The sequence below is a fragment of the Manis pentadactyla genome, chromosome 5 (genome assembly GCF_030020395.1).
Source record: "Manis pentadactyla isolate mManPen7 chromosome 5, mManPen7.hap1, whole genome shotgun sequence".
In the NCBI taxonomy this organism is placed as follows: Eukaryota; Metazoa; Chordata; class Mammalia; order Pholidota; family Manidae; genus Manis; species Manis pentadactyla.
Window position 1 is genome coordinate 55969429 of NC_080023.1, and position 12022 is coordinate 55981450.

At 35.4% G+C, this 12022-nt stretch overlaps 1 pseudogene; it reads right to left on the bottom strand.

Moving 5' to 3' along the window:
• Positions 1–1144: 1144 nt before the first annotated feature.
• LOC118928665 (transmembrane protease serine 11C-like) overlaps positions 1145–12022 on the bottom strand; it is a 55077-nt pseudogene continuing 44199 nt past the window's right edge.

Here is a 12022-nt window from a genome sequence, read left to right on the forward strand (position 1 = left end):
TTACAAGGTTGTTGAGAGGGTTCAATGTAATCATACATGTAAAGTGTACCTGACAAATGGCCTATAAATGTTAGCTACTATTATTAATGCAATTATTTTTGAGCAAAATTTAATCATGTGTATCATTTATTGTTTATTATAAATTAAATCATAATGAAGGTTATTAGTGGTAGCTATAGGAATGTCAGTGATAAAAGAGATGCTATTGAGATACTGGTGGGCCAGGAAAGCACCCTGCAGAGTTAATATTTTGGATAAAAGCCAACTGATCTGTTTATTTGGTAAGTTGGCAGGAAGCCTTACAGTGCATTCACAGATATCTGTACTCAGCTAGGATATTTCTATGTGTGTGAAAGGAAAGTGAAGGGGAGCAAAACTTCCATATTATTCTAGCTGAAATTTGTATTGTTGAGGAATTTTAAGGGGTTGGAGGTATGTAATACAGTGTTATTTGCACAATGTATTTAAATCTATATAGTGAAACATAGCCCATGTATCAGGATAATTGTTACTCTGTGTGTGTATGTGAGAACCATCTTCTGGCCTCACTTTCATATGAAATAGACAAATCAACAAGCTTCAGGATCTAGTCAATGCATCCCATGAGATTATCACACTTTTTTTGTGTCACGCAAAGTGAGGAAACCGTAAATAGAGAAGGGATTAACATTGGTTTAAAGACTAGAAAGAAAAAGGGTAGACAGATTTTCCTGGAAAATTTTTGCAGGCAGTATTATTGCAATTCATTAGGCTACAACTTACCAATATATGGATCTTACAGAATTCATGTGATTCAGCAGGGGATTATTTACACACTCAGAGGGGAGTTTATTGCTAAGACCTGATATTCTATGATTTTCCAAGGTACCTGAATCAGCAGAGAAGACCTCTTTAGTAAACTGTAATCCATGTTTATTTATGTAATTACCTTCAGTCTGGAAAGGGATAAAAGGGAAAATTATATGTCTCAGTCCACTCCTGTCTCTAAACTCTTGCCAAAGTCTAACACACAAAAGGTTTTCATAGTTCTAAAATTGCATATGTTTAAATTTGCAACAATAAATCTGCATAAAGAGAGGTGATTCTGAATTAAATGTGGTTTGAGGGTATAACTTGGAGCTCTCATTTACAAAATACTTCTGCACTAGAGACCAGTTTTGGACAAGATCCAATTTCAATAGTATGTCATTTGAGTGTAGACACCAGGCTTGTTTGGAAGAGTGCATTCATCTCCCCAGCTTTTATAATCTGAACCAACCAGAGGCCCACCAGAATCACCCTAGAGAGAAAAAGTATATATACAATTACTATAATTTAAAGGTGAATACTGTTTGTTTTTCTCTTCTTTAGTAAAGACAGGGAGAGACAGAAGAAGGAAAAGCACCTAGAATTTCAACACTGAAGTGATTCTAGTCTAGAACATTTTTGTGTTCTGTAGTCAATTATTTAAATAAAAACGATCAGTATATGTCTTTGGTTATAAGAATATAATAATGGAAAACATATGTGAAAAATTTCAGCTCAGTTATTTACCTAAAAGAGATACTGAAGGGATTGTCACTTATGCAATCATTAGTATGCTGAGGAATTCTCTCATTATCTCCCCAAATTCCCCTAATTTCAGGCAGATAGTGGGAAACAGGAAGGTTGTATTTACTCACCACCAGCATTGGACTGTTGTTCTTTCATTCTTGTGTAAACACATCTCCAATTTTCAGGATTGTGTAATTTGGCTAAACTATCCTCTACACTCCTTATGGTTTTCATCTTCAGAGGCTTAGGCCATTTTCCAGAATAACGAAACACCTTAGCATCTGAAGTTCCCTTTGTTCCGATCCTCCCTATCATTCTGGATAATTTCAACATCTATAGGTGAAACCACAGTCTCTTGGTTTCCTTGATTCTAATCACCTACACATTTATTAAACATTTCTGTATCACAGTTAATCATCATCTGGAACTGTCCCACCTCTGAAATGCCATTATTCAGTGTTATGATTGCACATACCTATCTCTTTAGTTTTCTACTGCACTACTTTTTGCTCTGCATCTGCTCTTCAACCTCATGAAGAATGCCAATTCTTGATTCTTCCCTTTTATCCTGGTATTAACTTACTTCCCACTTCCCATCTTTCTTTATTCGACCATATTCCATAATTTACCCATACCACTATCCTTTCAGCAGAATTCTCACCTCCTTACCTTCCTCCCCAACATAACCTGGGCCAAATCATATGCTATGAAAGAAAACCATGTTATAAATTCATATCCTCTAGCCAACACCTCTCTCCAACAGTTATGTGTCCCCTTTCTTTCTCATCTTTAAGAGCAACCAATCCAGACTTTGTCATTTCAAAAATTTAAAAAGTCATTATTTCTTTTTTAATTACATAAAATTAACATAAAATTTTTCCATTTTAACCATTTTAAATATACAATTTTAATGGTATCAAGTGCGTTACTATTCTGGTGTGATTATTACCACCATCTACTTCCAGAACTTGTTTTCATCTCACAAAATTGAAAATCTGCACTTATTAAATAATAACTCCTATTGTCTCCTTCTTCCAGCTCCTGGCATCCACAACTCTTCTTCCTGTATCTATGAATTTGAGTACTGTAAGTACCTTATATGACTGGAGTCACACAGTATTTGTGACTTTTATGACTGGCTTATTCCACCTAATATAATGCCTTTAGGTTTCATCCTGGTTGTAGCATGTGTCAGAATTTCCTTCTCTCTAAAGGCTGAATGATATTCTGTTCTATGTACACGCCACATTTTGTTTACCCACTTATCCATTATGGTCACTTGGGTTGCCTTCCTCTTTTGGCTATTATAAATAATACTGCTATGAACATGGATGTACAAATATCTATCTGTGTTGCTGCTTTCAGTTCTTTTGGGTATATACCCAGAAATGGAATTGCTCAATCATATGGGATCCCACTATCTCTAGCTCAGTTGCTTCCAGTCCATCTTCCACTCTGCATGTACTGGATTCGAATTAGACAATCATTAGTAATCTTGGCTAGATTACTTTCAATGGGCTGGGATGGCAAATACTCTGCAAACAGTGGGTTAGAGTAAGATGAGGATGTGGAACAATAGTGGTATTTAGATATTTGACCAAGAAGGAAAAAAGAAAGAGTAGGCTACATCAAGGGAGAGACCTAAAAATGTTTGTACAATATGTGAAAGAGTCCATTAGAATGGCAAAGTTTGGAAAATATAGAAGAAAGTTCAGGTTAATGGGAGGCTCAAATACTTGTGTAGATGTAAAGAGAATGGATGAAGAACATAAGCAAGAGATTAGCTTTGAATACTTGAAACTTGTTCATCTGGAGCCTAGAGGATGAAGATAAGTACACATATAAATGTGTCAGGTATAAGAGAAATGAAAGGAGTTCTCATATAATTGCTTTCATTTTTTTCTAGTCAGTAGGAGGAAATGTCTTACGTTAAGGAGTATACAGGGCATGGTGGGATACATGAAAACAATGTGATACAAATTTGACATAGCACTATAAAGGATGCATTAAAGATTTTTACAGTGTGTTAAGGACCCAGTTGTGATTATATGATACCAAATTACAAGACTGCAATATTTCTTCTAGGTGTGCTCAGGAGGTTACATCTAAAAGCAAATAAAGTAGACAGTCATATGCTCTGAGGTTTGGCTGGAGATCATTAGGATGACTGTGAGGAAGTAGAAGATGGGGAAGTCATTGAGTGTGCTGTCCATAGAGGGGTTGGAATAATATAACATGGTTTCCAAGTTGTGTAAGGTTAGAAGGGTGTCATGGAGCTGGGAGGTTGGACTGAGAAAACTGAGAGAAACAGGAATTTCAGCTTTCTTTATGTGAAAGAATGAATGAATAAAGCAGGGGTCTTCCTGGATTTATCACTGATTCTGCCTTCCTAGATAATTACAATAATACCTTGATAAATACACTAATACAATAAATACAATAATATCTATACAATAATGCTTCGTTAGCTCTAGGACTATTGCTCATAATTAACATCAGATGTATTTTTGAAGCATATTAAACATAAAGAAAGGCAGCTTAATGTAGTATTCAGCGTATAGGTTGTAGAGTCCAATTTCCTGTGTATAAATCTGAGTTCTGCACTTAATACCTATGCGAATTTAGACAAATTACTTGATCTCTCTGTCTCAGTACCTTCACCTTAGAAATAGGGTTTATAATAGTACAAACATATATCACAGGATTGTTATAAATTGAATAAATTAATATTTATAAAGAGCTTAAAACTGCCTAGCACACAGAGATGCTATGTAAACATTGTTAAATAAATAAAATTGGTGTTACTTACATCATACTTAATTCTAAATTAAGAAAGCTCCATGATCATCAGTTTTGGTATTGGGCCCAGTAGACAGTTTCTTAGTGAAAGAGGGCCAATTGAACTGAAGTCACCAATATTCCATTTCTTCTCTTCATTGCATATTCCAAATTGAGTCTTCCCCACTCCTATTCACAGCTTCTCGTAACAGTGAGGTTTAGCACTTCAGTGCTTTAATGAGACTTATCAGATAGCAATATAATTTTAATTAGTGACTTTGGCTATAAATATACTTAAGCCTTTAAAAATGATCAGTCTTTTGAGAAAATTGAGCATGTTAATTGAAAATTAAAAACTACAATAAAAAATCTTCTTGAAAATGGAATAAGCCGATTTACCTGGCAGACATCCACACTTCCCTCCAGGAACCCGACACACAGCATTCCAGGTGTGATCATATATCTTTTCTCTGTTGCAGGTCTTATCATCTATAATCTTCACTAATCTTTTTTGGAGAATATTAGGGCTTGTTCCTAAAGGAAGAAAATTATATAATTTTTGCTAAAGTTAGTATTAGTCTGTCTGGCTAAGTTATTAATATCTTACCCTATGTACAATTTCCAAATCAATGTAAAACATAATTTTTAATTAAACTTTTATCACTTTTCTTAGTAATAAAGAAGTAATGTTATGAACATACACATGTTTAAATGTTCTTTGCTTAGTCACAGAGAGCTATTCATTTAATTACATCAAAATATGCCTATCCTCTGTGGTCCTTATTTTTTTCTATGGCACTTAACCTGCATAAAACATACTCTGTAATCTACTTATTTATTACATTTCACAAAGGTGTTTGTCTTTGCTAAGAATGTAAGCTTTATGAGAGCAGGAATATTTGCCTATTTTGTTCATTAATATGTCCAAACCACCTAGGACAGTACTTGGAGCAAAGTTGGTAATCAAAGTAGATGTTTATTGAGTGATTGAATGAATTGGAAGAAAATGAATTATTTATTCAAATGACACATTTCTGTAAAAACTGTCAGTATTAAGGAAAATCATAACAAACAGCTCTATGAAGTTATAGTTTCTGCATGAATGTTATTGAGGATAATTTTCAACACATTCCATGTTATTCTCTTTAAAATGATCTATGTAAAATATTTCTCAGGTTTAGCTGTGAATTTGAGTACTTTTTTTTAACTCCTAAAATTCAAATCACCTAATGCAGGAAGGTTAGGAACTCACCATCAAACTTTAATGTTCCCCATTCAGTAAACACCACTTCGGAATTGGTTGGGAATGTGTAAGTAGCTTCTGGAAAACATGCTCTTCAGATGTTGCTTGTATACAATACTGGTAAAGACAGATGCACAACAGCAATATCATTATTGTGCTCAGGGTAGTGGTAGTTTTCATGAATTATATAATGCTTGACCCCTCAATTTGTGTATGGATCACTTAAAAGAAGCCCAGAACTCACACCTCATTCTTTGGGATTCCTGGCTCTAAAGAAAACAGATTAATTTATTAAAAGTCCTATATATTGGAGTTGTAGGAATTACTATCTTATATATTTTTAAACAATTGCATATGGTTTAACTATCGATAGTATGCATAAGCATACAAAAGTAAAGCTATATGTAAAAGAAAAGTACAACTAAAAATAGTGATAATATGAATAAACTGAACAACTCAGTAAGCTATATTTTAAAAGATAATCTATTGAAACTACAATTCATTCCCTTTTTTTTCCCATAAAAGACACATGTGACAACACAAGACAATAAGATTAATAAAGTGGGAAGGAATTTGGGATGCAGTAAACTTATGGGAATTAAGGAAATAGTCGAAATACTTTTTTATAATTATTAAAAACTATAAGTAGGAGGATATCTCTGACTTTTGCTATCATTCATTAATCAACAGTTGGTATATTAAGCACTAAAAAAAGTGTTTTCAAAATCTAAAATTTGAGAGGGATTTTTATTTAAAAATAAAACCTATAAATGCTACATAAAGCCTATAGACAGTGGTGAAACAAACCATCAAACAAAAGGGTGAAAAAACAAGAGCAAGCTTTTGGTGCAATAATATATCCCTTAGGGAAATAATCATTTCAAAACGGCTATAATAAATATGAGAGGGTAAAAGATTAATTCACATATTTACAATTAAATAAGTAAGACCACATGTAAAAAGGATGAGAAAGAAATAGAAGACCCATGTTCAGTTTGAGGTTTATAGTTTTTATTGAATTAAGTAATCTAGCTTGGTGGTTCTCAACTGAGAGCTATTTGTCCTCCAGGAGACATCTGATAATCTCTAGGTATATTTGGTGGTCAGTCCTGGGGTGTTGCTATTGGCATGTGGCACACAGAGGCCAGGGATGCTGCCAAATATCTCATGATGCATAGAATAGCTCCCCACAATAGAGAATTATTTGGTCTAAAATCTCAATGGTACCACTGTCCACAAACCCTGCTGTAGCCTGAATATATCTGTTTTAATACTGATGATAATTCCTTGAGCAATTTGGAGGCTATACCTCACAATACTGAACAGTTGGAGGCATAGTTGTGTGATCATATTCTTGAAAGTGATGTATCAGATTCTTAGGTACATGAGTGGCTTTGGGACTCTGGGTAGTCCAGAGCTTACTTTACTAAACAGTAAGCAGCAGTGACAAGCCAGCTGTTACTAATCAGAGTGGCCCCACATTGGTGGACATGGTTCTGCTGAAGGCTAACTTGCCAGGGCCTTTTCCCTTCCTCAGCATCTGTGCCCGAGGAATCTTGTTGCCAGAATGAGTTATTGTGCGTTGTCCACGACCTGGTCAAAATAAAGTTCATTAGCATGTAGTGATATTGATATTGCTTATGCACACATTGCTGTACTAAATAAACTCATCATATGTGTCACTATTAACTATTAACTGAGGAAAAAGTCTCAGTCTTGGCGGAGTTAGGACTAACTTACTGCTGACATGAGATTTCCTGAGAACTCCTTCAAAATAGATTGACATCTTCCTCCCCTATCCCCATCAGTCACACACACTGATGTGTGTGTGTGAGTTTGTATGACCTTGCTGGAACCTGTTGCAAGAGATAGGTTGAATTAAATGTTTGAATTTGGAATATAATAATTGTATAACCAGTTACTAGCTGCACAGGGAAATGTGTGCTTTTTAGTTTGGTGAGCAGTTGTTTAAAACTGATTGCTACAAAACATTCATCAGAAAGTGTGGATGAATGTGAATGTGAATGAGATTTTGGTGAGAAACAGAAGAGATGGAAATGTGTGTGCACTGAAGGGACAACACGTGATACCTGGATAAAAGGAGTAACACATAAAGTTAGCTAACCTTTCCTCAAAGTTATATGCTTCTCTGAATCAGCACTATGCTTCACTGTCAATTTAGATGAAGAGAAAAGGCTAGATTCTTAAGTCTTTAAAGTAAATCTGCAGTAATGGTGATAGTCTATTTGATTCTCTCTCTGATTATCTTGACTACCCCATTTTGCTCCACCTAAAGCATTGAGCTTTACCCTTAACAGTTTAGGGATTTTTTACTACATATTGTTAGCCTCATTAATAAATGTTTTTAGAAGAGTGGAGTCATATCTTTTAAAAAAAAATTTATCTCCAGAACCACCACAGAGAACCTATCACATAAAACGAGGTCAACAAATGTTTATAGAATGAAATTTATATAATGTAATCTATGAGACACCTTCAACTAAAAATATTTGACTACAAAACCCTTTTGGGTAGGTTCCTAAGCATTTAGGGAGTGAAGAAAACTTACCATCATAGTATGGTGGGTACAAATTAAAGCAGTGACTCTGTTAAATCTGGGACAATTTTGCTGTCCTCCCTCAGCCCCAGGAGAAATTTGGTGATATCTGGAGACATTTATGGTTGTCATAATTGGGGATATCTAGTGGGTAGAGGCCAGGGCTGCTACTAATAATCTCCAATATACAGGGCTGTCTCTGAAACAAAGAATTATCTGACCCCAAATGTCAATAATGTTAAGGTGAGAGATTCGAGTTAAGAGAGAATGGTATTTGTATCAAGAATGAGAACACTTAAATCAATTGGAAAGGGTAGTTAGTAAAATATGTTGTTAATTATATGTGACAAGATGTATCTTGAGATATTTTTTCCTGAAAGTGGAGAGACATTAGAAGTACAGAGGAGGGATATGTGGACTTTTGAAAAGGTTTTCACTAGCCTACTGAAGTCCTTATGTTTGTATGTTGCTTCTGATTCTAAATGCAATCACGATTTTGATGCATGCCAAACCTCAGTTTGGTAAGGCATCCTCTTCATTAAAATCACGTAGCTGAAGCAAATATTTTTGAATGAGAGAGCCCTTGCATGGATTCATGGAATTTAACTTCCTTTTCTTTTCCTACTCCCCTACCATGGATGCCACAGAGCATAAAACAAATAATCCAGAACCCAAAGGTGCAGTGGCTCCTCCCTACCCTCCCTTCAATTTGAGAAACTCCTAAAGGAAATTGGCTTGTACTCAACTTCCTTCAGAGGCATATAAAAACAAAGATGTTTACTGTGGGCTTAGAGAACCTCTCCCGGGTGACTCTACTTCCCTGTTTCTGCTCTTACTCAGAATTTTAATCTAATTTATATTTGTGCATCAATTTTTGTTCTGAGTTCTCACTTTCTGCTAAGCCTTCAGCCACCATCTCTGCAGTATTACCTTGTTATTATCACTGCCAAAACCTTAACGTGGTACCTTGTAGCTTTTGTTGTGTCAAAAGAGGTCAGATGGTAAATTTCAAGGATTTAAGGAATATAATGAAGACTCACTGGCTGTTACTTTCAGAAACATCAGAGAATCTATCAAGCTCTTACAGTCTACCTATACTAACTTCTACTCCATTATGACTGCACTTTAATGTCCTTTATGTCACACGCTACTCTATTTTCCTGCCTCTCCCTTCTCCCCTTCTATTTAAAGTACTTTTATTAAAGTACTTAGATAGGCCAAGTTAGATTCAGGACACTGATCTGGATGGCTGCTTAGCATTCCAGCTGGGGAATAGACAAATTGGCTGAACTCTATCTTACTACTGCTTTTATTCTTGTGTTGACTATCTCTCTTCTACCAATCACAAAAAATTCCTAATTGTGGAGTTTGATCATATCAGTACTCAAATTTTTAATTGGAATAACTGATTTTAAAATATCTTAGGAAGTTGCTTGAGGATTGTTCAGTCAAAATGTATGAGAGAGAGAAATAATCTAACACAGCTTTGTGTTTAAGTCTTGCCCAGTTTACTCAGAAATAACTAGGCCATGAAAGAAGGATGTGAGAGCCATTAGGGCTGGTGTCACCCGGCTCTGGAAGGTGATTTCTCTAATCCAACTGCCCCCATCAGTTTCAGCCCCCATCAGTTTCAGCCCTGGATACGAGCTGTGCTTCTCTGACAGCCTGCTTCTAGCAACCCTGGGGATCACATTCCCCACCTGGTGAGGATTTTCCCACCAGGGCAGCTGGTGGGAGAATGGAAGCAGAAGGTCTTGGCCAGCAAGGAAGCTGCTTGCATGTAAGGCAGCTGACTTCCCAGCACATTAAACTTTGGCTTGTAGGAGCAGTCTTCCATAGTGAGTTCCCAGGCCTGAAGTTTTCATAGGCAGAATAGAAAATACAAATAGCGGACCTCTATTGAATGCTTATTATGAGCTGCACACTCTTGCAAATACTTCATGTGTGTCAACTTCTTTTATTATCACAACTTGAAACTGAATTTTTGAGAAGTTAAATCGCCTGTTCAAATGTATCCAGGTAGTAGGTGGCAGATCTGGGGCTCAAAACTGATGTGTAGCTGGTTTCAGATTCTAAGTTCTTAATTATCATTACTTGTCTCTAGGTCTCCTCTGTCATTATGGTGTGTGATAATGTGTTCCTCATTTAAAATTCACAATATCAGTCAACATAAAACCAACTGCAGTCACCTTCATGCACGATTCTGAAAGCAGGCTTCCCATTACACCTTTATGGACACTGTTTTGACTCTCAAGTGAAGGTCTTTTTGCCATCCAAGGAATTAAGTTTCACTAGAAAATAACTCTTTGTTTATGAACTTACAGGTACTGAGAAGAGTTTCTGCTGCCGGCATTGCGATGTCTTAGAGTTAAGGGAAAAGAAAGTGGAAATATTTACATTTATGAATACATTTTATTTTAATATTAATTATTTTGTTTTGTTTTTGGGAACACATTCTGTAGGCATAATCATTTTATTCAATCTTGACTATATAATTTCTATGTTCAGACATATGTTCAAAATCTTAGCATTAATTCTTATGTTTCTAAAAAGATTCTCAAGAATTCTGAACATTTTCCCATTATAAGTTATTTGAAAAAGTGGTTGGGATCCTGGACAGTACTAAAATACATGAAAAATGGTGATATTTCACCATATCTTGAATCCAAATCCAATAGATAACTGAATGTATTCAATATCTTTTATGCAACATTTAAAATACTCTTGACCCATCTGTTATTTCAGTCACAATGTGCTGACAAATTCCACAGATTCAGATCTGCTTTACTTAGGAGAAATTTGACAGATTCCCATCTCAGGTTAGAACCTAAGACATTTTGCTTTTTCTCAGAAGAAAATCACTGATCATTTCTTGATGGACAATAGGTAATGTAGGAGTTAATTCTGTTGGAGCCACTGTAAGTTGGGAGCTGAAGGACAAATATTTCCCCTTTGGTCACAGGGGAGCACTGTTCTGAAATATAATTAAGAAGATGTCAAGGGTTGGAGCTATGTCAAGCTCCTTAGATTTACCTCCCCTAATGATGGTCAACTCTCCCTCTCCATTTTACTATTTTTGTCCTCTACTTACTCTATCAAATCAACTATTGCATGCAAGTCTTTGTCTCTACTCTGCTTTTTTGGGAAACCAGGTTAAGACCCTCAAATAATACATAAAGCTAATAACTAGGAGTGAATACATGCATTGTTATATTTAGTGCATTTTTTGATGAGTGTATTTTGATATTTTTGATCCTTTTAAAATGAATACCCTTTGTGTGGTAAGTTTCAGTTATTCAGAACATTCAATTCAGTGTGCCATTCCATTTCCCATTTATTTTGGATAAAAAAATTCTTACTTTAGTAATAAGGCAGATTTTAACATTGTCTACTCATTCTCAGACATCTAGGAAATATTATAGAATGAGATTTACTCCAGACATTTTTTTCTATGCGCCCCACATTTCTGTAGAATTGCAAACCTGTTTAATTCATGTGCAACGTATGTGAAGAAAGGGTGAACAAGAGAATCATGATAATGTTCCAAATTTCAGATGCAGAGACTGTAAGTCCAAACAGTCATTTCTACTTTAGATTTCTCTTCAAAAGGAATCACCAATTTCTGTATAAGTTAAATACTATAAATGTCAATGTATGTTCATTTTTATTGTGCTCTTGGATTTCTATAAATCCAGGAGGGAGTATCCATTTATGCATGCCAATTATAGTTACAGACTCTTACATTAGGTTGCACAACAAATCAGAGAAACAAAAGAATGCTTTACCAGGAAGTCAACCTGTCTGAACAAAATGGCAGGAGCAATTCAACAGTCAGATGGACTATGAGTAGATGTGAGCCACACCTGCTTAAACAGAAAGGTAGCATGTTTCCAACTTATCCTTCATAGCTG